We start from the raw sequence: 19,807 nt of genomic DNA on the forward strand, positions 1-19,807 counted from the left end.
CATATTCCCACACCCCTCAAAAGGGATCTTTCAAGTCTTGCTGGATCATCCTAGAAGAACCAACTTTGGTTCTTCTTTCTGGGGAGACAGGAGGCATAATGGGGTCAGAAGCCAGAGATCTCCCCTTCACTTATCCATCCTTCTTAAGTTACATCTGCACAAAAACCTGTGCAAAAAGTGGGAAAGTTGCTTTTCACTTTCTTTTTATATATTAAATTACATTGTTCAGGATCCCAAATCTACTGTTGTAGTAGTTTTACAAAAACAGGCAATTTCATTGAATTGCACAGGAGATCCAATCATGTGGTGGTAGAATTAGCCTCTCTGGAAAAATTCAATTTAATCCAGCTGGGACAAAAAGGTTTTAAAAGATACTCCCAAAGTTTTAGAGAGGGCTTAATAGTCTCTTATCTAGAGTTTTCCAGACCTGTGTATGGAGTAGTGCAAGCAGAAGTTCCTACTCCATGTGTTCATTTATCCAACACATATCTGTCACCATCAGAAATTCCAGGCCAAGCATTCAAAAGGGGTTTGAGATGTTTTTACATTTTCTCTGCCAGCTGCTACTTGTTTCCTGCTACTCAAGCTCCACTGAATTTTTCCAAAATGAGTTTTTTGTCCCATTCTTTCTTAAATAAGACAGACATTGGAAAACACCGGAACTACAGACCCCTCCACACAAAACACTTGCAACACAGTGCAGGATGGAGAAGAAAAATAACCCACATATGTTTGCCAGCCTTGGCCAAAAGGCCAAGACAAGTTTTCCTGATTCCAGAGTTTAAGTATATTTTATGCACTTCCTATGCATTTAACACATGTACCTTGCTACTATTTAGTTATTTATAATTTTTTAACCACAGGATAATAAACCTTGCTATTTTTGATATATAACAGGCAAGTAATATATCCACACTAACAAAAATACTATTTTTTGTAGGGTTTTTGTTTGGTTGGTGTTTTTTGTTTTGGTTTGGTTTTTTTAATATTGACATAAAGAATCTAAGCTTCAGTGTGTGAGTTATAATATACAGAAAAGCTCTTTCATTCAGGAAAGAGCCCTTTCACTCTTTGCCTCTTTCTTCTATTCAAGCTTTGACAATCTGCCTTATTGCCCACCCACTTCTTTCTCTCCTACACTGCCAAACACTCCAAGCTTCCCTATCCCAGGATATCTACGCCAACACTAACCTCTCTTCTTCATGTAGGGACCCATTCTAGTCTCACACCAGTGCAATGTGGATTTACCCCAGAGAGGTAACAGCTGATAGTTCTTTCCAGCAGTTTCTGAAAGTACAAAATCTTCAGATCACAATGCATTTCTATATTACAGAGGATAATTTAGAACATACTGACTATAGAAATTGTTTTTCTTTGTATGGGGAAAACAGCGGTTTCCGTTTAGTTGACAATGCATTTGTTTTCCCAGTTTTGTCCCAGAAAATACCATAGAACAAGTGTGATGCCAGTGTTTGCATGGTATACTCTGATAGAAGGTAATTCTTATCAAAAAGTCAGCCAGATTTATGACTGATTTTAGAAGAGTAACATAAGGATCCTGCACAGATGATAACCCCAGTTCCAGTTGTTTACCATATGCTGTCACATCTGGAATGATGGCCTTTTTCCTGTCAGTGTGCTCTGCACACATTTTGTAAAACACTGGGACAGTTACCCCCTACAAGAAAGGTCTCAACTGTAAGCAGGAGGCTTCAGCAATTTTTCTTCTTTTTATATGCTGCTGTTTGTTTCTCCACTTACTCTTTTAGTGCTTAAATCCCCCAAGTAATCAGGGCAAAGTTTGCCCCACTCCCTTTTCTGACCTGGAGGCACAGAACTCCAGAATTACAGCTCTCATCTGCCCTTCTTTGACATAATTCTTTATGGTTTTCACCTCAACACCCATGTGAGACTGATATTGACTGTAACTGAGACATGTCAGGGCTCTGCTGCAGTCTGCGCACCACAGAGAGCAGGGCTGGTGGATGAAAGTTTGGCTTATTTTGTGTCTTCCTTCTCAATGCATCGGATTTGGGAAAATCTATTTAAATCCACCTATCACTCACATTTCTACTGATAAATAATTTAGATCAGAACTCTTCTCAGATCTGTGACATTGTACTAATTAAAGCTTTCAGCTTACATATGGATTTGTGTAAAGGGCTTAATTGTTCATGCATAATAAAGCATAAGAGGCTGTGGTTGCTGATATGCATACAAGCATTTATTGATTAGTTTCCTTATCAGAAATTTCTTTGTCCATATGAGATTTCCGATTCTACACAACACTTTTTAATTATTTAAATGACTTCTTTAGCAATGCTGACAGTGTTCAGAAAGCTCTGTGGTGTAAGAATTTAACCATCTGCTGCTTCAGTAACACAGTTTGATGATAATGTGTAATGCTAACATAACAGACAGGTACTTAAGGAGCTAATGATCCTGTTCTCATGTTGGACACTGTAGTTTGTAGCCATCACTGACTACCATCCTACCTTGATTAATTTTTTCAAACATTCAGCTGTTCAAGAAACACTGAACAGAGACTAAAAACTGATTTAGAAATAGCTGCACTTTAAAACATGTCAATTCTCTCTACCTCTTACCTATACAATTTTTCCTAAATGTACAGTCATTCTGTTGGATAGTCTAACCACATCCATCATTCAGTAGCTTCCATTAAAGGCAAAAATAACTCCAAATTCATGGTTTTCTTCCTCAGACTACACTATCAGTAAAATTGGGCTGGCATTTCCTACTATCTCCTTCTAGAACATTTTTGAAACAATTTTAAAGGCATACTGAAAAAAATGAAGTTTTTTGTAAGTCACTGCTGAGAAGATATTTGTTTACAAAAGTCTTTCTAGTGGATAATACAGGATGAGTCAATTATACAAAAATATGTGCAAATTTTCATCTCTTCATATAGAAGGAATTTTGACATAGCACCAAAAATTACCGCAAAATTCGTGAGATTCAAAAGACCACAAAATACAAGAATTATTCACAGAGCAAAGATGTCATGTATTTCACTGCCCCTTTTTCGCTCTGGCCCTTTTTTTACATAAAGAAAATTTTATCCCTTATATAATTAGCAATACTTGGAAATGGGGGAATTTTTGAATTCCGAAAAAATTTAGTTATCAAGAAATAACACAGCTAAGATGATAATTCAGGTGGCAGTGTTTTCACAGATTATTTTGAACAGGGTTTTTTTTACCATTATTATATTCAACTACTATTTATTTTGTATACATTTTTTAAGAGATAGTTTTAAAGACAACATGAAAATTTGAATATTTTTAAATATATGGAAGTACAAACTACCTTTTCATTACAGGTTGTGATAATAACTGCATTTTTTTACATCAAACCTGCAAAGAATGTAAAAATATTGTCATGGACTAGGATGGCTTTCCTGGAAAGAGTGAAGAATTTAAGAATGTACACCATAGAACCCAAATTTACTAAAGGATTCTAAACAGGACAAAAAATTTACTTGTATTAGTATTCCTACGGTATTCAGGGGGTTAGTCATGTTTAAAGTCACTGTTTCAGTGCTTGGAGCTGAATTAAGCTCCAGATAGAGTAAAATGATACTTCAAGTTCAGCCTTGAACATAGAGAGGAACATAATATCACTTATCCAAGTGCTTTGGGAAGAAAAAAAGAGTAAAAGAAAAAAAACTGAGAAGGGAGCCATCTGCTAAGTACTTCAAAAAGTTAGTCTAACTGAGAAGTTAGGCTGTCCCTGCCCCAAAAAGTATGTAATATAAATAAGCAAGACAGAAAGCTATTGAAAAAGAATTACTCACACAAGCTGAAAGAACAGACATAGTTGGCAAGCACTGTGTCAGTACCATATTTTGTTTAAAGAAGTTTCATTTTCTTTTTGTCTTATGATGGATGTTGTTTATCAGAGTAGCAGAGGGAGAAGGACAAAGGTAAGAGAAAATAAGAGGTACAGACCAACAAAGAAAAATGAAGGAAGGTAGTAAGAAAGAAGGGACAGGATCAGGCTGATGTGTAGCAAAGCTTGTAATCAGCACAGGAAAGAGAGCAATACAGCAATAGAACTGTGGAAATATGTTAGCTGTTCCTAATTCTTCCCTTTCCAGTTCATCTGTTTGACAGGTTGTTTTGGGTTTTTTCTCTTCTTTCCCTCAAGATTGCAAGGGTAAGGAAAGAAAAGAGAAATGCATAAAAGCACATAGCTAGAAATGTGCAGTTCTGCAGCTAGGAGTTCTTGATTTTTTTCACTTCCTAGGTGTGTTCAGGATACAAATGTCCAGCATGTACAACTGAGAAGGAGAAAAAGGGAAAGGGAAAAACGGAAAGGGAAAGGGAAAAACAGAAAGGGAAAGGGAAAGGGAAAGGGAAAGGGAAAGGGAAAGGGAAAGGGAAAGGGAAAGGGAAAGGGAAAGGGAAAAGGAAAAGGAAAGGGAAAGGGAAAAGCAAAGCAGTTACTTTATTGGGATTTTCTAATTTAAAACCAAATACATCAAATTTTATTTTAAGAGCATTTATCTCTTATGGGATAAATGGGGACAAATATTCTCCAGTGAAATACTGCAAAGTAAAACAATGCCAAAGTATTTTGGTTTTTATTGTTTTACTTCCACTCTTTCTAAAGCAGACAGTGTTAAATACCACACATGAAGGGGCGAGTCTGAAAAGGGCAGATACCTACTTATCCCTCCATGCTTGTGTAAAGTATACAGAAGGAATTTATTCAAATATAATTGGATCCAAATATTATGTAAACTTAGATTCTGGATTCAATCTCTATTTTTCAGGGCCAGCTATAGGTTTTCTGAGAAAAATGTAGTTGCACATAGTTTTTTCGCTTGAGTGCTGACTCTGACTCATTGCTTGATAACTGATGGGACTCAGCTCCAGATAGAAGTGTGGAATGCTCTTGGTATAATATTGCTCATTTGCAAGTGTTGTAGATGAAGTTTGGCTTTTCTTGATTACGGTAGAAATCAAGCAGTTTCCTATACATGTCTACAATAAATTCAACAGTTGAGAAATTGTTTCTCTCTCTCCTTAAAAATCACTTTCATAATTCTGCCTTCTGCCATTCCCACACTAATTCACGTGCTCCAATAAAATATGCTTTTAAAGACTTGATTTTATCTGAATTACGCCTGCACAGGCCCAGCCATTTGTTTTAATGTCTCCAGTGGCAATCATTTACCACCTACTGATATTATATTAGATAAGGGTACTTAAGCAGTTCTGCCTTCAGTCCCAAAAGGGTGAGTGAGTGGGATGCATTCCCATATTAACAAGGTCTGTGATCCCTTCAGGACCAATGACTCCTTTCTGTAGCACTGTGATACTCTGTTGTGATAGACACTACAGTATAAAAGAATGCCCAAAATCTGATAGATCATCAGCATTTAAAAGCTAGCACAGGAACACAACCCTTCTTCCCTCTAGTAATCTGTAATCACACTTCTTCCATATCCTTTACTCTAAATCAGCTTCTATTCATCAGACTTTTATCATGTTCTGTTAGATGAACTATGTTCAAGCTCTCTGTATCTTTTTTTAAATCTTTTCTTTCATCTCGTTCTATAAAAGGAGAAAAACAACAAAATGTGTTGTTGCTCTGAAAATAAGCACAGGTGGATCTGAAGAGACTGTTTGCTTCTCACCTGCCAACACAGAATTCCTAATTGGATGCCTTGCTGTGACAAAAGACCATTTGGGAACAAACAATAACACCGCACTTCAGTTTTCCAATGAAGGTAAATTTTGTAATGATGCCCTAGAAATAGGGTGCTCTCAGAGTTTCTATTTATATACCCATTTGAAAAGTGTTTCAAATTTTGTGGTGCCTAGGGACATGGCTGAGTGCTGGACTTGGTAGTGTTTGGTTAATGGTTGGATTTGAGGATCTTAAGGGTCTTTTCCAAGCTAAATGGTTCTATGATTCTATGGGTTAAGAAGTTAAAACCATAAAAACAACACTGTTTCCTATATATCCTTGGATCTTTTCCCAGTTCAATGACAACAAAAGATAAAAATTAATGCAGCTGAGAAATGTGCTTACTACTAAATACTGTTTATTTTCATGAATATTGGGATAAAGCAGAAATTAAAAGTGTTGCAGAGAATACAGTATATCAGTAAAATATAAAACAAGGTATTACATGAATTCCAATATAGCTGAAAGAGATAAGGTATTTTGAATTTTTAAAGAAATACACTTTGCAAAGCACTAAAGGCAGCTAATAGACACTGTGGGCAAGTACTAACAGAAAGTAAATGGGGCAATGGCATACATTGCCCCTTCCTACCTCTTTTTCAAGTGTTTCAACATAAACTCATTCTATTTAAAATAGGAGTCTGCATCTGCAATCTGCTTTACAAGCACAACGCTAAATTAAGAATGATTTTAGAAATAGAAAGTACAAGTAATGTCCAAATGTGTTTTCCCAGAGATTGTCAAAGTCGTATTCACTTCATTCTCATGTTATGATGCCTTATTTTCAGGCACTCTTTTTTTCTCATCCAAGTCATTTGGTCTAAATTTGGTTCATTTTCTGAAAGCTGTCCTAAGTGGCAATGTTTTCCTAAATTAGGAAATATGTCTTCAAAACTCAGTCTAAGGCTTTCTTCTGGATGCATTCCTGGAAACAGACGAGGTGTGAGGTGTTTGGTGTTAGGTTCATCCAAGCACCACTAAAAGCTCTGCTATGTGACTCAAAAGTATGATGCAGGGCAAAGCTCAATCCAGAATTCCTGTTCTCATTTATGTCTTAGTGATATTACCAGGAACAACCTGAGCCAACTTTGGACACCCTCATATTAAGAAATGTTTATATCTGGAGCACTTCTCACAGTCCATAACTTCTCCTTTAGGAAACAGATCCAGAGCCTTGGGTTCTCAACAATACTAGTTTCTCAAATGATAACAGGTCCTGGAGGTTTCACATAAAACCAGCTAAACTGGAAAAGGCTAATGGCTCTGTGTTTGAGCAGCAGGTCTTCATCTTCCTGATGACATCCTGCTGTCTGTGTTTGGACACCAGGGGGTTAGCCTGGAGAGCTTCAGAGCTGCCAGCACAGTTGGACTGTGTGTGGGTGTTGCAATAGCAGAGGCTTGAGAGGCTCTTCTCACTCACACACCAACCAAGTGTTGTTCATCTGGAGTGACAGCCAGGCATTGGTCCCTGCTGTCTGTGTTTCTGCCAGATAAAATGTCACTTTTAAACAAGTCTTTTCAGTGGGGAGCAAAGCTTTCTCCTCCATGTCTTGAAACACATGCCCTGGGCTGGGCAGTGCTGGGCAGAGCAGGTGGGAAAGTTTAAAAATCTTAGTTTAGAAATCTCAGTTTAGAAATATTTTCTTCAGTCATAGCCTAAGAGACGCAGCACTGAGCAAACTATAACTAGGCAACTACTAGAGAATAAAATTAACAGGATAGATAGGACAGGTCATGGTGGGGCTATTTGAGATGACAGAAAAGTAATTGGAAATACTGATATCAGTATTTTATCAGTCTGTGCTGATTACATAGTTAGTGAAAGAATTGCAGGTTTGATGAATGTCTTGAGTAAATGTTTTAGCATTTTGTGAAATATTCTGATCCTTTCACTGTTCTTTCCAACAAAAGTTTTGAAACTTCAAAGGGAACGCAAGTTATTCCACAGTTTGGGGAGGAGAAATAGAACAGAAATTCACAGTTTCAGTGTTGGCAGGTGGCATATCAGGAGCTGCACTGTGCAGGCAGAGGAGGGTTAGAATCTTATTTTAAAGTAATTCTGTCCATGCACCCTCATCCACAGCAACTGGGGCTCTTTGTGTGAATACTTGAGTCCGAGGACACGGTTCTGGGTACTTTTGATTTCCAGGTACAATATCCCAGCAGATGCTCAGAGGGGAAAATTTAATGCTTCAGAGAACTCTAATCTGCTTCTAATGGCTCATCAGGAGGAAGTTTCTTCCCTACTCTTATTGACACTGCAACATGGGGTAAACCAAGTGCTGCTCTGGTTCTCATCTGCCTCAGTGACCCCACACCATGTGTTCAGAGCCTGCTATGACCTTCTGCCTGGCAAAGCAAGCCTTGTGTGTGGTGTGAGAGGGCCCCAAAGAATCTTGCTCTCATAAGTCCTATAAGCAGTTTCCCAGAGCCAAGATACTCCCTAGATTAAAGTGAGCAGAAAGAGAATATTCTTCAAATTGTGTTCCGTGCCTTATTCCAGATAGATATAAATTATTATAATTATGTAGCTCTCTAGCTGAACATGAAGCTAAAGCAATAGTAATGAATAAAGATTTCTAGATTATACTCTTTAGCCTTTGTCCATAATAAAGCTCTGGCTAACAGGTCCATTTAAAGCAGGTCTCTGGGGACACCGAAATAAATGCTTTCATTACACCATTGAAGCCTCAGAAAAAAAGCAGAGAAATAAAGTAAATCTACTGTGGACGCTAGTGCCATTAGAACATTATCCAAGGAAATTAGACACATTACTGAGGAAAAGCACGAGACCGGGACAAATCCCCCACAAAATTAACAGTATGCATTTTAACCACTGTGACAAAAGTTTATTGCCACTTATTTCCTGAGTTCAGAAGAATTGTCATCAGCCACAAAACACCTGGAGTTTAGATTACTATGTGCTAAATTATGTTTATGTACTTGTAAAACAGTGCTACATTGCTACGGGTCTTAAAAAGCATCTTTTCTAAGAGTTACTTACTATGCATGAAACAAACCTTCCATAATAAAATCAGAGTGTTTTCTGTATACCTGAGAAGTGCCCCTTTTTTAAAAAGAGCTTTTTCTGAGGGACATATTAGAGGAGGGCAGAGCATAGAGATGCTTTCTCTAATTCCATATAATCTTGCAAAATTGGTTTAAAAAATGTCAATATCTGTCCTTAATTTTGTATAGGTTCCTAAGCTACAGTTCCGCCACTCCAGAGAAACAGATGAGAGGAAGCTGGCAGCAACTTGAAATGGCAGTCTTACCCATTCCTCTCTACTGAGGCAGGGTGTGCTCACAGTACAGATTATCCCTGGCACTGACTTGCTCAGCCTCCTTTTCCTTGTGAGAGGTTAAATTGCAAGGCTTTTTGCTAACATGTAATTAAAAAAATAATAGTCTCTATAGCAAAAAATATCAAATCAAATCCCATTCATTGTACCTTGAAGGGTAATTTTGAATCTGAATGGTGTATCACTTAAAACAAATACATATTAAATTTGTTAAGAAATTAAACATATAACTAAGTATACTAATATATTACATTAGCATTTAAAATGATTACAGCTTCCCCCTCCTCAATGTCATACTACCTGTGTCTGTTACATTTCAAATAAAATCAACAACTTTCCAGAGTACATTGAAGACACATATTTACAAAGCCCATGGTATGGTGCTATCAGATTTCATTACTTCATCAAAGCATTGCTCATCTAAAATGAAGTTGGTTTATTTTCTAATAGTAGGCATTTATAGACATTGTATTGTTCTGAAAATTACTTCAGAGACAGCATAAAAATAATTCCACTTTTATCAACCTCTATGTAGTACTAGTATTATAGCATTGTTTTCATGTTATAGTGAAGGTTGTATTAGTCTTACACCATAAACTCCTATTTCTCTGGATTTTATAACCATGATTTGTGGTCCAAACTAAAATTTGCCACTAAAAGTCAAAGTTATACTGCTCAAAAAGTCTGACAATATCCATAGTACTTATTTCTTCTATTCTGGATGCAAAAAATAAAGTCTGTTTAGATACAAGTTTGTGTGTGTATATAATGGATATAAATACATAATACTTGCACGTATATGCTGAAGTTTAAACTCCATTTTTATGCACACAGAAACACAGCCTGCCCATGTATCAATACACATATGCATGCATATATGTATATATTTGTGTAATTCAAAAAAATTCCAAAATATTTTATTCCATTTCTTCCCTTTGCTTGTATTATTTTCTACTGTCAATAATGCCAAAGCAGTATTCTTAGCAGAGGAGTAATCTCTAGCCACAGTCAGCTCTGAGACTTTTGTGTGCTCTGTTTTTATGACAGAGCAGGGAGAGGAGCCAAACAGGGAGAAGAGGCAGAGTGTGATAAAGCTATTAATGGAAATTGTCTCCTCAAAATTGCCCCCAGAAAAACTTACATTGTGCTAAGGATTCAGAGACACGAGCCTGGCTGCTGTCACTGCCCCCATTTTGCAGCACACAGACATGAAGATGAGTAAGCCACCACTATGCCCATAAGTTTTCAGCTGCATTCAGATGTCCTCTCTAACAAAATGCTGAGAGCAGCTTTAGTATTAGTGTTTCTAGGAGGTAAGCCATTTTTCCTCAATCTCTTATTTAGTATTTTTTTTCTAGTACACAAGACATGGAAATGTGTTCTCCTGACAGAATTCAGTTCTCTGAAGATGCAGCATGTAAAATGCTGTATTCATTCCTCTGGCTTCCTTAACATGGTGCAAAAACAAGTAGTTGATTTGCTTAGGGTTTACAGAATCACACATGATTTTTTTTAATTAATCAACATTTCTTTCATGTTTTTCAACAAATTTATTTATTGCATGTTTTTGTGTGTTATATATAGTCTGGCTTATGAGACCAGTTAGGCGTTTTTTTCCTGATTATAAATTTACCACAGTAGTCCATACTTGGATCTATTTAGATCAAGTTATCTTCGTTACAAACTGAATATGGTTTTGTTTATCAAAAATTAGAATATGTATCATCCTTCAAACTTTTACCCCAAAGGATGTCCTTTAATTGGAACTGTTGAAGAATATGGTCTTATTTTTTAAAGCTTCTAGAACAGGGAGACCATATGGACAATTTTCACACTTACATTAGTTGTAACATTCTTTTATCTTGTTCACTTCCATATCCTTGACACCCGTTCAATGCAGAGCTACACAGTATTTCCTTAAAGAGATGGAGAATAATTCTCCAAGAAGTTTAAAAGTGTGCTGTTTTTGAATAGTACAGAACATTTTGGTCTTGCTTACACTTGCAGATAAAGTAGTCATCACCGGTTTCACTCAGCTGTTCCGGGCCCACAACATCAATAATTGGTTGTTTTGCCAGTAAAAGCTCAAATTCAGGAAACCAAAAATCCTCCACAGGAAAGGCCTTTACACCTATTAGTATTGTACCACAGAGTGGAATATAAAGTTATTAACCCTATTTTTCCCAAAGTGGGAGATGCAATTTATTTGATTGTATTTGTACAGTGACTATCATGAACACCTGTAATGTAGTTTGTTCCTTTAAAACCAAGCACTAGTGGAGGAAAACTCAGCTGACAAAAAATGTGACAGAACTAGTGACTTTGTGCAGTTACACCAGCTGCTCCAAACTTTCTTATAATCAAAGACAGCTGAAACTGTTCTACTCTTTTTCTTACACCAAAGCTAAACTTGAAACAGTGTTTTGAATTTTTTCCATTTGAGTCTGAAAGTTTTCGCTTGCAATTAAACTGGAACCAGAATTGTCTTGAAAAAAACATTGCTCGTGGCATAGATGCTATATTCTTCCGGTGTTAAATATCTTATTGCAAGTAAATCCTTCCAATACAGAGTTTCTTATACTGTTTATGTCAGATTTATCTTCCTTTCTATTAATAACCCCTCTCTTAACCTTTTCTCTGGGGCTATAGGTCTCCATGTAGGACAAATATAACTATTAATAATTGTATTAATCTTTGCTCACTGGTTAACAGACTTGGCCAAAACAAACTTCATCTTACATTTTTATATTTGTAGACTGCAAAGATTATTATTGCTACTTATTCATGTTCCTAATTAAGAAATTTGAAATTAAGGGCAATGTTCTTTTTTAGATATAATTAAAACAGTATTTCACAGAATAGTGCCTGAATTTCCTTATCTCACTCTGTGCCAATTAACTTGGCCCAATTTGCTTGCTGAAGTGACTGGGCCAATTTAATTAGCCTGACTTCACTCTCTGATTCTGTATCTGAGTATTGCAGAGTTAGTGTTTAGCTCCATGGAGTGACCATAATGAATCTGTATGTATGCGGGGAGTAATTGCTTTAGTAATGAGAAAGGACAAAACAACAGTCCATACCAGTATGTCACTTTTTAAGAAGGCTTTCCTGTGTGGTGTCAGTTTAATAGAAGAGCCCGCAGTGATTGTGCATCTTTAGGTCCCACTAGCATTTCTGGTGTTTGTGTGAGCAAAAAAGTGATACAGCCACACTTGTTGTACCTCATAAAGCCAAATCAAGGTTTTAAAACCTATGTACAAAGCATTGATAAAACTGCTTAAAAGTTTGGGTAAATATATTCAGTAATTTTTTTTCTTAACTTTACAGACTATTCCAAGAGTAGGGGAAAAGCATTCCCAAAACTTCTTGAATTAGAAGGTTTAGCACCTATTTAGTTTGCCTCATCTTCTGAGTACTTAATAAATACTTAATTCTGCCCAATATTCTTCTGCTGTGTAATACTGATATTACTATTTTTGTTATTGATAACCTATTGATGTATTTACTTAATTTTTCCAAAATGCAAAATTAAAGAAGATATTTGGAGAGTTTGTACAAGAGAGTTGTGCCATAACTTACACCAGCATGGATTAGATCTGTTATCTGGCGATAAGAGAGATACAATTTCAAAATCTTCCTTACCATGTGGGGTATCCTAACACTTTTGGGAATTCATCACCATATCACCAGAGGGTATAACAAAGAGAAAGGCAATGAAGGGAAAGTATCATATTTCTCAAATCAGAAATAGAGGGAGATGATGATTTTCTCAGCATAAATGCTAATGTCCTGCTCAGTGATACTATATTCAATTCAAGGCAAATGACACAGGAGGATAGTATTTCATGCATTTTCGTCTACTATGTGGACAAAGAAAATTAACACAAAAATCTTGTTTGAAAGGACATATCAATATCATAGAAAAATTTGATACCAAAAGTGAATATAGAGTTCAGATTTTCATAGTGAATCATAGCATCACAGAATCATAGAATCACAGAATGGCCTGGGTTGGAAGGGACCTCAGAGACCATCTGGTTCCAATCCCCTGCCATGGACAGGGACACCTTTCACTAGATCAGATTTCTCAGATCCATATCCAACCTAGTCTTAAACACTCCAGGAATGAAGCATTCACAACATCCCTGTGCAGCCTATTCCAGTGTCTCACCTCCCTCACAGTAAAGTAATATCTAATCTAAACCTACTCACTCTCAATTTGAATTCCCCCTTGTTTTATCGCTACATGCTCTAGTAAACTCTTACCTACCCTGCTCAGTCACCAGAAATCACCGAATTCTAATCTCCAGGGAGCATGTTAGATCTGTACACACTTTTGGATTTGGAAAACTTTTACTTAAGCTAAGGAGTTGCTTAAGCTACAAATGGACCTACTTTTTCCTTTGCAGGGAGATCCTACTCATTGTGAGGCAGTGGTGGTGGTGCTAAGCAGTTGTGCACACTTGTGCAGGCAAAGCCTTTATTTAATGTACATAAGAATTGTTTTCTGAGATGTACATAAACTCTCAGGGAAAAACAGGAAGATATTAAGGCAGTGAGGATCATAGAATGAAACTTATATTAGTGTAAATGAGAGGGATGGCCCAAGATTAGAGAGAGGCAAGTTTGCACAGCCCCATCCTGATCAGATCACAGAGTATCTGGATAGCAATATAACCCAGAAGTGCACCATTCAATTCCATTTCCATTGCCACTCATGCAAGTGGGAGCAATAGGATACCCCAAATGTCATAGTGGTTTTCAGGATTTAGTAGAGTCTGAACACAAGTAAGGCTAGTCAGTGGATATCAGCAGTGCAGTAGAGAACATCATCTTTCCTTTGGAGTATTTCCTTTGGAGTGAATTTCTTTTAGGCACGAAGGACTGACACTTATATAAACCTCCCTTTTTTTGTAATGTGAAATAAAGCTGAGGTGTGGCACTTGAACTTTCTGTTCAAGCTAACCTAATATGGGGTTTTTTATCTTTTGGTCAAATTCATCTTCAAAAATCTGTTTCCCACTCTTTGCATTACATGACCATACAGACAGGAGTGAGGAAGCCACAGAGAAGTGAACTAAGGTCACTGCAAAATGCAATTCAAGAAGAGCATCAAAATTCCAAAGCTAGATTCAAGATGCTTGACATTATGAATGGGGAAACAGAAGTGATGTAAAACTAGTGTGGGCTGAAATCCAAAACTGAGCTGAACATGGACTTAAAAATTGCGAGCTGCAGGCTGTGAAATGGAATTAGAGAAGTATAATAATTCTCTTCTGCATTATTCTGTATTTTGTAGTTTTTTAAGAATGACTGAATGCAAAACCTTGGCACATGCACATAAATTATATAGCTAGTGTAAAATACCCTTTTCTCTCAAGGCAAGTAGAAATGTTCTAGGGTACTATTGTTCAAAAATGGCCAAAAGTTTGCCCTTGATAAAAGAACAGCAGTGTACATGAATACATGAACAACCATGGCTCAGTGGTAATCTAGGCATTCACACCTGGGTAATATGGGAGTAATGGAATCAAAAAACTTCTAATAGTCCATTTCTTTATATTTTGGTTAACATGGATTTGAGTTATTTGGCAAATGAGGTCAGGAAAACTTGTTTTTCCCTGGCAGTTTACAAGATCCTATTATTGAATCTGAGGAGATAAAAGTGGCAAAAGTGTTCACAAAACGAAAACACTTAAGATTTATGAATTACCACATTATTCCTAAAAAAACCTGCATTATTAAACTCTGTTAAGGTGGAAAAAACAGTAAATGACACATACCATCATCTTAGCTAGACAAACACATTGGGAATCCAGATGAAGTCCTGAGATTTCATTTTGTAAAACCAGAGCAATCACTTACTGCTAAGATGTTTTGCATCTTATTTCTGCCAGACTAGTCTATTTGTATGGACTATGCAGTTCAATACACATGATTCAAAAATTAGTGACAGAGAGGCTAAATATTTGTCATCAGTAGTTGCTGATTATTTTCCAAAATTTTTACATTTTGTTACTTATTCAAACATCTGGTTAAGGCTTTACAATTCTAATGTTAAATATTCTATAAAAAATAGTATATATGTTTATTTCTGCCCTATGTCATCTGGTTATTTTATCGAGTGATTTCTGCTCATAGCTCTAAAACTTACTGCATTGTGTTGACTTTGATTTGTTTATAAATATATTACAAAAGCAAATATTGTTATTTTTCTTAGTACTACTCTCTTTCTCTCTTTGCCAAGCATTGCATGTAAATCAGGCCTTCTCTTGCTTTTTGGCCACAGCATAAAAAGGAACATTCTCAACTGAATTAACACGCATTAAGACTCATAAACAGCTCACTGGCTGGGGAGCAGTTGTGGTTTGGTCTGGGTCATGCAGTCATGTTACACAGGTGGCTAGATAATGATTCTGATTATTTCTGCACACAATCGCAAATTCTTATTCACTGCAGAGGTACACCTCTATAAGCATGTATTTAAAGGTGGGCTGGCACATCTATGGTTGACTAAATATTTGCATGGGGAAGGTACAAAGCAACAGCTCAGGCAAAAATGGGAAGAAATTTTAGGAGTGGAAAGCAGCAAAACAGCTCTTGTCCTTATGAGAAAAGCAATCATTGCGATGTTTTTCAAGCCTAAATATTAACAAAATTATTTTATGAAGAGCACAAATGTAACTGAGGCTAACTGCAATCAAAAACAATCTGCTCAGTCATGCAAAACTAAAAACTAATATTTTCCCATGCTAATTTTCTTAATATGAAACTGCCTGAAGATAATTTTTTATTTCTGTCTGGAACAGGAGTAAAGAATTGCCTGTACTCCACACACAACTGCCTTCAGAGTAAATTAATCTAACAAAATCTTTCATGGTTGGTTCAGCAAAATCCAGTTCCTCACTAGGGTCACTGCATTCTCAGTTCTCCACCATTTCAAGGAACATTTTACAGACAGGCTTTTACATGGTTGATTCAAAATACAGTTGCTTCTTGCCTTTGGCTATTTTGCCCTACATTTTCCTTTAGGTGCTGTCTAGTGCTTTGGACCATTACTGTAGAAACCAGTCATATTTTCAACAGATAACTAGACCAAATGCAAGGCTGATGGTCCAAAGTTAGAACTAGCAGCTGAATGAAACTGAAAATTTATATCCCACGCTGAGAGCTAGAGTTACTTAAGGCGAAATATTTCATTAACCTTTCCCAAGTCAGGTACAGTAGCAGAATTACTGTGAGCATATTAAACTGGATTTTGCTTAAAATTCTAACATACCTATTCCATAACCTTTTGGTAATTTCCCTAGGAGAAGATCTCAGTAAACTTACCAACATTTACTCTTCACCTGTCTTCTACCATAATAGCTATCTCTGCCTTAGAAAATGTCCCTTTTTAATAGACAAACACTTAAGAAAATTTATTGAGATTTCATATGGAGTCTGACTCAGTAAAGTAGATTTTAGTATTTTTTAAAGATTCACCTTTCTCATCCTTTGTTTCATCTGGGAAGTCAGCAGGGGCAGGGAATTTCATATTTAGATTATATTAGAGCATGTGGCATTCAAAGACATTTTTTAATCTACTTTATCCCAAAGTACAAAATCAGTACCCTGAAAGTTTTTCAGCAGAATGAGGATGTTGATGGTATTGATGGCATTTCAACAGATGGGCAGTGTTTGAAGAAGATTAAAATGCTGTTTTGAGAAAGAGAAGCAAAATATCTGTCACTTTACTCACAGCTGTTCTTTTTTTTATCTTTCCTGAGATTAGGTTGTTGAGAAAGCAATGGTGATTTTCTGACTTCTCTTCTATATGTTGGTCTTCAGGTCAGAATTCAGAATAAAGAACAGCAGATCACTGCAAATGACTGGTTTATTTGACTGCTGTGTGTGCTTTTGTTATGCAGGAATTTCACCTTGCGGAGTATGATTTTCCTTGGAAGGTCCCTCTACCTCATCTCTTCCAATATTCCAGGCTAGGACTATAATCATGAAAGATTCCAAGTTATATGATGATTCTGAATGACTCAGCATTTGGTGCTTATGACACATCTCTTATCTACAAGAGAGCAGCATCTGAGTCTCTCCATGTAATTCGAATGCAAAGCTCCAATTCGCTTCAGCTGCAAAAGTAAAGCCTCTGATCTTCTGTAAAAATTAAGTTTAAATTCAGTGGTAACTGAAATTTGGGAGTAATGAAGACATGTCAAAGAAAAGAAACCCAGGAAATCAAGACTAATATGAAAATATCAGTGTAATATAGCTGAACTCACCACCAATTATCTTGGGGGATGCAACCTGGAAGTACTGCAGTCTGCCTTTAGACAGCAGGACTGGTTGACAACTACTTTTTTTATGCTACCCAGAGAGTCAGAGGGATCCCCTAAGGGATAGGTTCTGCAATATGTGATCTTCATAAACAGTTTCCAAATCTTAGTATAGTTCCATGTGTCTCTGTCACTGAGTCTCAATAACAGTTATCAACTGAGAAGTACCCCAAATTTAATTATTACTTTCCACTTATACTTACATGGGAAAAAATATATAAAACAGATGCTGAATTGAGAAATATCTGCAATGTAAGTCTTATACACGGAGTCTTTTCCTTAGAGATCAGTTTAATTTACTGATTTTAACACCACTAACACAGGTCATGAGTTGGCAAAAACTCTTCCAGATATGAGTTCTTTCCTGGCATGAACTATTTAACAGAAGGACTAAATTTATATACTGTAGTGGTGATCAAGAGAAAGCAATAGGAAATCATTGACACATAAATGGTGGGGGCTTTGTAAATTTAGCTTAAGTCACCTCATTACACCTACAAAACATATACCACTTAGCTAATGATGTGTAGCAATAATTTTCAAATTTTAATTAAGACTTGAATTTATCATTTCTTTCTTTAGTGTCCTTGTGAAAGTTATGTAAAAGCATAGTATTCACAGCTTATATTCCAAAGAAAAGCTGCCTAAATGCTGAAAGCTTGTCAATCATTTTTCAGATGTACCCAATAGATTTCTTGCTGCAAGGTTCTTTCCTAGCCATGAACAAAAATAGAGCAAACAAACAAAAAGTGTGAATGTTTTGATAACTGGATATTTTCTCACTTTCCAGAAAGTTATTCATTTCTTATGAGCCTCAGGTTGTATCTATTTCAAATAGGTTGTTTTAACAAAGTTTAGTGAGATTTCCACACCAGACCAAAATTCTCAGTGTCATTTCAAACCTGCTTAATTCCACATTAACTGTCTGCTTTTTTTTTCTCTAAACAAAATTTTTAGTAACATCAAAATGTGTACAAATGGGCAAAGAAACAGAGAATGTGATAATTATTTGATGTGTGCCACAATAATCTATTTTAAAGTAATTTTAGTGTTTGAGAAGCAAATACTTTAATTACAAGGAAACAATTTACAGATCTATTGGAAATTCTACCATTTTTGTAGATTAAGGCCATTCCTTATTCATTGCAATGTTTTGTTTATTGTTGCAACATTAAAAGATAAATCAGAGAATGTTGTACAGCTTTTCAGGATATTTTGACAGTTCAACATTTGCATTGATTTTTCTTTGTCTGGAAATTTGACATGCATCTAGCAAGCTGTAGTCCTGCAAAATGTCATCTCTACATGAATGACCTTCCTGGAAATAACTAACTGCATTGAAGTTAACACAGAAAGAGTTTTGTTAATCAAATTTTTTATCGTATTAGATTTTGCAATACATAAATATAAAATTGGAAGAAAAATCGCCATAGTCTAATTAACACTTTATTTGTGCTGCTCACATCAGACCTCAATGAATTCTCTTACAATACATTTTGAATTGAACTGAATTATCATCTGAGCAGTTTGAAGAAATATTCTTATGCTCCCTCTCTTCAGCAATGTTATTCCTCCTTTCTGTCTCTGAATCCTTTCTAAGCCATAACTGAAATATTGCACCTACATCTACATGGGCAGCTAGCTTAATTGCTAGAGCAAGTGCTGTTTAGTGAAACAGGCCCCCAGAAGATTCCAGGGAGGATTTTGTCTTTCAACAGAGCATAATTTCCTAATGATATTTGTTATTTTTAGAATATCTTTAAAATTAAGTGCATTCAAAATTTATATTTTTGAAGGTATTTTCAACCAGGAGCATGATGTTCACAGCCTCAGGACATTCTGACAGTTATTGGAACTTATATATGCATATTTAATTTTGCTGAGGATTGAAATTTCACATTTGAGTCAGAAAACAATATTGAGCGTCTTGTGTGAAACTGTATTTTCTGTAGAAGTATTCAGGTTGAGAATTGAAAACATTACTTGTCAAGTTGTATACAGTTAACCAGTGCTGAGTCACTGATCTGGAAACAATGTTCTGTGGTGTTTGTACTTGACTTTTTCTTCATGATTGCACCAATGAACAATAGTTTTAGCAATGTGGATTTTATAGCATGCGAAGACCTCCAGTCAGAGAGAGCACAAACCAAGTGCGAGGCACTGAATGCTGCCACAAGAACTACATTAGGGAAGGGTGAAGTCCCATTTCATCATCTGTGCTATAGGAATTGCCATCCTTCTTCAGCAATTATCCCTTCAAGAGAGTGACCATGTGGTGCTGAACTGTAACCTGACTTCTGTATTTAGAACTGAGTCTATTAAATGCCATGAAAAGCTCATATCCAAGGAGAAATGAACTGGAAATAACCTGAAGCAACAAAGAGCTTCTTAGCAGTATTCTGCTGAGAAGGTCACCAATTTCAGCATTTAGAGGCTTTTTCTCTGTGATGCTGATCAGGA

Source organism: Camarhynchus parvulus, chromosome 2 (genome assembly GCF_901933205.1).
Source record: "Camarhynchus parvulus chromosome 2, STF_HiC, whole genome shotgun sequence".
Lineage (NCBI taxonomy): Eukaryota > Metazoa > Chordata > Aves > Passeriformes > Thraupidae > Camarhynchus > Camarhynchus parvulus.